Source organism: Lepidochelys kempii, chromosome 1 (genome assembly GCF_965140265.1).
Source record: "Lepidochelys kempii isolate rLepKem1 chromosome 1, rLepKem1.hap2, whole genome shotgun sequence".
NCBI lineage: Eukaryota > Metazoa > Chordata > Testudines > Cheloniidae > Lepidochelys > Lepidochelys kempii.
Window position 1 is genome coordinate 244,457,696 of NC_133256.1, and position 8,310 is coordinate 244,466,005.

At 41.6% G+C, this 8,310-nt stretch overlaps 1 pseudogene; it reads right to left on the bottom strand.

Moving 5' to 3' along the window:
* Nucleotides 1-405: 405 nt before the first annotated feature.
* Nucleotides 406-4,433, bottom strand: LOC140908488 (protein FAM200C-like; annotated as a pseudogene).
* Nucleotides 4,434-8,310: the final 3,877 nt, after the last annotated feature.

The window sequence follows — 8,310 nt, forward strand, 5'->3', positions numbered from 1 at the left end:
ATTTTTTAAAACAGTTTTAGTGCCTCAGGGGTTGGAGTAGGAACTTGAAATTTGTTTGGCAGGGGTGGGGAGGGAGGTCCTGGAATCAGAATTGCCTATCACTATCCCCTTGGAAATCATTCCAGATTTGGCTGAGTTGTAAGCTGCAGTTAATCACCATTTGCATGTGTGCAGTAGGAAGTCTGCCATGTTTCACTGCACATTTATCTAGACCAGTGGTTCTTAATCTTTACTGTAGCCTGCACCCCTTTGGTTCTCAAAATATGTTCTCACACCCCTTAACAAAATCATTGAAGTAGGTCAGTTCTTTAAACCTAGATATATCATAACTATAGAATGAAAGACAGAATTATATATTTATTTTAATTTCACAGTAAAATTAATACACGAAAAATTATACACTTTTTAAAAGTTTACTGGCTCAGTGACTCTTCTGCTGTTGATTTTTTTCCCGATGATGTTCAAGAAACGAGGAACTTTTTTTGAAATAGCCACACGCATGTCCTCCCTTGCATTTAGGTGGTTTCTGGCCTTTGTTTTGATGTGTAAGAGTGATGAAAATCCTCTCACACACGTATGTAGTCGCAAATGGCGCAACGATCTCCAGCACTGTCTTTGCCAGTTGTGGAAACAGTGCTAGTTGAGTACACCAGAAATTCTCAAGCTTCATTGTCTCAAACTCCATTCGGCTTTGGCCATTGGCTCGTAATTCAATGAGATCATCTTTCATCAAATCACTATCGTTGATGGAATCCAGGTTAAAAAGTAATGGATCCAGTATCCATTTCTTTGCCACATCAAGATCTCCAGTGGAAAAATATTCTTGGAAAGAGTCACTCAACTGTTGCAAATGCTTTGTCACTTCAGTTGCGATGGTCATGCCTTCATTTTCTGAAACAATTGTTTCTTCAAGAAAAGGAAAGAGTGAAATTTCATTTCTCAACATGCTTTATCCAAACTGGAAGTTTCCGAATAAAAGCAGATAACTTCTCTCTGGCCGTTACTGTGTTCATCCCAGTTCCTTCAACAGATGTGTTGAGTTCATTGAGGAGTGTGAATACATCTGCTGTGTATGCTAGGCAAAGGATAAACTCTCTATTTTTGAAATCATCAACTAAATTACTGCTTTGGTTACAAAGAAACTGACTTATTTCTTCGCGCATTTCAAAAATACGAGTAGCATTCGACCACAGGAAAGCCACCTCACTTCTGTATGGAAAAGAAGGACCGTGTGCTCGGCACCAATTTCTTTGCAAAAAGCATGGAAGAGGCAATGATTAGAGCACGTCCTCTGATGAAGTTTACTGTGCTCACCTCAGTAGACAAAAGTATCCTTCAATTTTGTAGGCAGAGTCTTGTATGACGGTGCAACATACAATATGTGATCATGATAGGAGGTACTTCTTTCTTTACATAGGCAACAAATCCTGAAATTTTTTCTAGCATGGCAGAGGCACCATCGGTGCAAATTGATCCACACACATCAAGTGTTATCTTATGCTTCAAAAAGTAGTATTTGACGAGATTGAACACATCGATTCCTTTTGTAGTTAATTGCAATGGTTCACAGAACAAGAATTTTTGTCAAGCTGAATACCCACTTCAAGAGGACTAGCTTTGATATCTTCTGAAACTTGCTGCAAGATATCCTGGCTCATTGCATGAATTCTAGAATGGATCACGTCATTTGACGAGGGAACCTGCTGAAGCTTCTTTTGTGCATCTGGCCCCAATACTATTTTTGCCATTTCCAATGCACAAGGTTTCACTAATTCCTCAGCTATTGTATGAGGCTTCTTTTTCTTGGCACACAAATACGCAACTTGATAGGATGCTTGTAACAAGGGCTTCTCAAGTGATACAAACCCAAACGTCCTCAAGGTTTCACTATGATCAAATTGTGCCCTCGTAGACTTCAAGGTGTCAATGTCATGTCCAACAGCTGCACCACCGTGCTGTTTGTTGAAATGTGCAGACAGCTTTGATGATTTGAGATTTGTGTTTGAAAATAACGAGCTGCACAGTACACATTGTGGTCGTTGATTTCCATCCTTCTCTGTCATACAAGTGAACCTGTAACGAACACAGAAACGCAAATGGAATGACGACTTTAATGAAAAAATATATAAATGGAGATGGGGGGCCTATACACTTTTAAATGCATATTAAATAGATGTTATTACTCACCGCAAATAGCGCAGTAGGCACACAAAAATAGGCAAGTACTACCCAGAGATGTTGCAGAGTTTTGCTGTGGAAGTGAACTGTAACCAACCTGCTAACAGTTAGCGGCTAACTGAATTCAAACAAAGCATCATCATCTGCGCATGCATCAAGAAATACCCAGCAACGTGGCGGTACACTGTATTTTGTAGCGAGATAATTTCACTACAATTAGCTTAAAAACTTGAAAATAAATGTTGTTTGTATATTACAATAATCGTTTATATAGAGATATAATGTTAATACATACATATGTTTGATAAAACATAGTAGTTGTATTTATGTGCCTGTGCTTAATTTGTGTTTTTGATGATTTACCTTCTAAAAAAATCTGGCACATCTCACACCCCCAGAAAGGGCATCTTGCACCCCCAGCAGGTGCGTGCACCCCAGGTTAAGAACCACTGCCTTAGTCCATGTGCTTGGAGAACACAAGTCCAGGCATGTCTGATGGGCATTGCTGAGTCACCACCTGGCAAGGTTGAGCAATTCCACTTGTGTGGCCTTGTGCAGGTGAGTCATTGTACTGTAGCCCCCTTCCTGGACAGTGGCTGTTGGTTGCTCAACACTTGCCCACCCGGGAGTTGCTTATGCCCCTGGTTATTATCTTTGGGGGAGCTAATATCTGGGCACTTCCCAAGCCGACAGCATATTTTAGTGACAACCATACAACACAATTCTCATAACTTTGTATGCACTAATGATACACATATTTAGATGGAACAGCGGTTTCAGCAGATCATAATCTTTCCCATGATACCTCACATGGCATGCTTTATATGCAATATTACAATTATATACTAGTCATAAATATAGGGGTTACAGGGCGCCCCCTGAGGTATAGATTGTCACAGTACCCTTTGGCCTAAGGAAAGGAGTGCTGGGCTGGGAGTTAGGGGAAATGAGTTATAATCTTACATCATTAATGAAACATTTGAATCATATTTAAGTGCTAAAGATTTGGCAAAATGAGTTTCTCCCCTACTCTCATAGTAGGCATAGGCTTATATAGCTGGTCAAAACAGTTTACACTAATACCTGTGGAAGCCGCAATGTACCACTGAACCACGCCGGGCAAAACTGGTCCCTAAAGACATAGGCCAGCTGGAGATCAATACTGTATGACATCGTTTGCATTATACAGACATGACAGCTGTCTGTCATATTTAGAGTGCTTTGATGCCGTTTCAGTTGTTAGTGAATTGCCCACATCTCTAAGTCTCCCTGGGCTTTGGCTTGTGCTGATTCATATAATGTCAGAGAGCACTTCAAGATCTATCACTGTTAAGGTTTTTGTAGCACACTGATAGAGAATCAGTGGGTATTAGACGAAGAGAAAAAATGGACAATGAAAGCTTTTTTTAAAAATTAACAATCAAGTGAATAATAAAAAAACCCAAAACATTTGACCAATAGAGAGTTTAATACCTCAGTCCCTTCCACTCACTCAGTCTAGCTAGCATTGATTTATAAGTGGAACTTGCAGAGAATTGTTGCTAGGGGACAAAGCTTTTGTAGGTGCCCATTAAAGCAATATTCATGAAGAAGAAATGAAATGTACACGTTGCTAATGCTGCCAACAAAAAACCCCAAACCAACAGTTAATCAACCCCTATAAGTTATAACAGGGGACAAATATAATGATTTGTAAGAGGAGCAAACTTTGTAGCAGAGAAGGACAGGAGACTAGAAAGGAGACTAGATATACAGCTGAACTGTATGGCCTAGATTCTGCTCTATTACTCTGGTTTTATGCCAGTGTAACTCCCTTGGTTTCAATAGAATTTATACAAAATTTAATATCAGTGTAACAAAGAACAGAATTTGGCCCTTTGGTTAAATGGATTGACTCCTGATTTATACCCATGTAACAGAGATCAATAGTAAAAGGTGCGTTAGCCATATAAATAAAAAGAAAACAAGGAAAGAAGAAGTGGGACTGTTAGACACTGAGGATGGGGTGGAGATTAAAGATAATCCAGGTATGGCCCAACTTCTAAGTGAACACTTTACCTTAGTGTCATGGGGTGCTCTACTCACCACTGGGTGGTGCCTCCTTCTGGCAATTCTGGGATTGCTCCACCAGGTTCAGTACCCCCTTTCCCCCTCTTCCAAAATGCAACTCTTCCCACTCGCAGAGTCACAGTACAGCTGCTTTGTGATTTGACCTTCCATCCAGGTCGCTCTGTGTTTTCCCCTTCCAGGGGCATCTTTCAAAGTCTGTCTCCACAAACAGCGTTGGGCAATCCTCCAGCCCACTGCCCCGTGTTACTCCCTCAGTGACTCAGGCAGTCTGTTTGAAGACATGCCAACTCTTGCAAATTTAATCGAGAGATACATGATTTCTAAGTAAAATTAAGCCCTGACTCATGATCTCCTGATAGAACTCTCAAATGACATTTGAGAATTCTATCCCCAGATCATGAGTCAGGATTAATTTTACCTAGAAATTGCTATGGGGGCCAAGGCTCCTGCAGTCAGCCAGGTGTGTGATCTGAGAGCATCAGGTAAGGTATTTCCTGTAGAGACAGGGAAGTGTTAGTATCATTGTACAAGGCACTGGTGAGACCTCATCTGGAATACTGTGTGCAGTTCTAGTCTCCCATGTTTGAGAAATTAATTGAACCTGGAATAGGTGCAGAGAAAGGCTACTAGGATTATCCAAGCAATAGAAAACCAACCTTATAAGAGGAGACTTAAGGAGTTTGGCTTTGTTTAGGCTAAGCTAAAAAAGACTGAGCGGAGATATGATTTCTCTATATAAATGCATCAGGGGAATAGACACCAGGGATGGCGAGGAGTTATTTAAGTTAATGGCGAATGTTGGCACAAGAACAAATGGGTTAAACTGGCTATCAATAAGTTTAGGCTTGAAATTAGATGTAGGTTTCTAATAATCAGAGGACTGAAGTTCTGGAACAGCCTTCCAAGGGGAGCAATGGGGGCAAAAAACCTAACTGGCTTCAAGGCTGAGCTTGAGAAGTTAATGGAGGGAATGGTATGACAAGATCACCTATAGCGGCATGTGGCCCATCTGCAACTGCTAGCAGCAAATATCTCCAAGAGTTGGAGATGGACGCTAGAGGGGGTGGGTGCTGAGTTACTATAGAGAATTCTTTCCCAGGTGTCTGGATGGTGGGTCTCACCCACATGCTCTGGGTCTAACTGATCACCAGATTTCGGGTCAGGAAGGAATTTTTCCAAAAGTCACATTGGCAAAGATCCTGTGGGGTTTTCACCTCCCTCTGCAGCATGGGGCACAGGTCACTTGCTGGCTTAAACTAGAGTAAATGGTGGATTCTCTGTACCTTAAAGTCTTTAAACCATAATTTGAGAACTTTAGTAATTCAGCTAGAGGTTACAGCTCTACTAGAGGAGTGGGTGGGTGAGGTTCTGTGGCCTGCAGAGTGCAGGTGTTCAGACTAGATCATCATGTCCCTTCTGGCCTTATAATCTATGAGTCTATCACAAACCCTGAATGAATTGGTCTCTAGGCGTGAACTTAGCTATTTTCATGTATCAGAATAATTTACTTGAAGCTAGTGAATCAGATCACCTTGTCCCCAGGCTAAAACCCAAAGGAGGGGGCTAAAGGGAAGAGAATCTCTAACAGGAACCCCTTGCAGAACTCCTCAGTTATTCCATTGGCAAGCTGGGGTTTGCCCTCTGCAGAATGTGCCCTGGGACCTACCCACAAATCTGAGAGATGCTCATGAATCTCTGCCTTATACCAGATTTGTTCCTCCATAATGCTCTCCCCTCCCTGACAGTGACTGTGCTACCAGGGATTCCTCTGGCTGTTGCTGCCCCCTGGGGTTCTCTTTAACTGGGGATCCTTAGCATGAAAAAGGCTACGTGCAACAGATATTGCAGCTCCAGACTGGATAACCTTCCCCAAGGAACCTCTAAAGGACTGAAGGGAGCTCCCTCCCTTCCAAGTTGTCTTTCACCCTGTCATAAATAAAGGGAAGGGTAAACACCTTTAAATCTCTCCTGGCCAGAGGAAAAACCCTTTCACCTGTAAAGGGTTAAGAAGCTAAGATAACCTCGCTAGCACCTGACCAAAATGACCAATGAGGAGACAAGATACTTTCAAAGCTGGAGGGGTGGGGGGGGGGGAAGGGTTCTCCGTCTGTGTGTTGCTTTTGCCGGGACCAGAGCAGGAATGCCAGTCAGAACTCCTGTAAAGAGTTAGTAAGCAATCTAGTTAGATATGCATTAGATTCTGTTTTGTTTAAATGGCTGATAAAATAAGTTGTGCTGAATGGAATGTATATTCTTGTTTTTGTGTCTTTTTGTAACTTAAGGTTTTGCTTAGAGGGATTCTCTATGTTTTGAATGATTACCCTGTAAGGTATTTACCATCCTGATTTTACAGAGGTGATTCTTTTACTTTTTCTTCAGTTAAAATTCTTCTTTTAAGAACCTGATTGCTTTTTCATTGTTCTTAAGATCCAAGGGTTTGGGTCTGTGTTCACCTATGCAAATTGGCGATGATTTTTTTTATCAAGCCTTCCCCAGGAAAGGGGGTGTAGGGTTTGGAAGGATTTTTGGGGGGGGGGGGGGGAGGAAGACGTTTCCACGCGGGCTCTTTCCCTGTTATATATTTGTTAGACGCTTGGTGGTGGCAGCAATAAAGTCCAGGGACAAAAGGTAAAATAGTTTGTACCTTGGGAAAGTTTTAACCTAAGCTGGTAAAAATAAGTTTAGGGGGTTTTTCATGCAGGTCCCCACATCTGTACCCTAGAGTTCAGAGTGGGGAAGGAACCTGGACACACTCCAACATAGATCCTGATCATACCTCCATGGAGTCCTAGAAAGGAAGTGCCATTAATGCAGCTGATCCTCCCCTTCCTTTGGCCTGGGATGGATGTTTCCTTATGTGCTCATTGTTTACAAACAGTTTTAAAACAAACTTAATCAATGTGTAAAGGGTTGTGTGTGTTTCACAGAAAATGTATATTTCTACCTGTTGTATGCATATGTTCACACCCAACACCTGTCTCTTTACATTTCCCTCCTGGAAAGAGATATTAAAAAGCTTCCACTATGTGACCTTATACAAAGAAACTTAGCTTATGCATCCAGGAGTTCAGAGTTCATGACCTTGTTTCTTTTTCAAAAGGTACGTTTCACCAATAAGACTGGTTTTCCAGCAGGTTTACTCAGTTTTCTACTTTGCCTTTACTACTCCTGTATTGAGAACAACCAGCTGAACGACAGTCAGATTGATGTGAAATATGTTCCCCCTCGCTAGCATGAAGGTATATTACCACATAAGTCATTCCCTATTTTCTTAAGTGGTTCGAATGGATGTGTGACCAACATTTGCTAGGATTCTTCATCTGTTACTTGGCTGACATAATCAGGGCATATTAGATTAAGCCATCGTCTGAAAACCAGATTTTAAACTAAGAGTTGGTAAGCAGCACAGTGCCACTGAGTTTAAGCCACTCAGTACTGGCATTCAAACTCCAATGGAATATAATGACCGAGTCTCACAAGAAGGCTACATTGTATTTACATTATAAAGCCGGCTGTGACAAGGTTTTCTGGTGGGCAAGTGAGGCTTACCTCTCATCATTTATTACGTGCCTAGAGTCCAACTGAGATCAGGGTCCTGTTCTGTTAGGCACTCCTGTTCTGTTAGGCACTCCTGTTATCAGTGCTAGAAATTGAACCCAGACGTCCTGATTCCCAGTCCAGTACCTTAAGCATATTCCCGTGATAAGTGCATATCAGTGACTGAGCATCACCATTTTAAGAGCGAAGCATGGGCAAGATGCAATGCACAAATGTTCCTTGGTGGAATCTGTGTAGCTCATGTTAGAGGATTGTGGTTATGGGGAAAGATACAAAAGTTAGATGATTAAAACGAACCCTAGATTTCACCGTCTAATTTTTGAGCAATTTGCCATGCAATGTGCATGTGTTATGCATCAGAAAATGTGCCCAGATGGGTGGCATATAGTGTTGGTTTTTTAGATTCTGGTTAATTTAGAAATTAATCTTGTTGGTGTCATTGTGGGCTGGAGTGCCTTACAGAAGCTAGGGGAGGTATTGAAACTAAGGTGCCTTCTTGGGTGA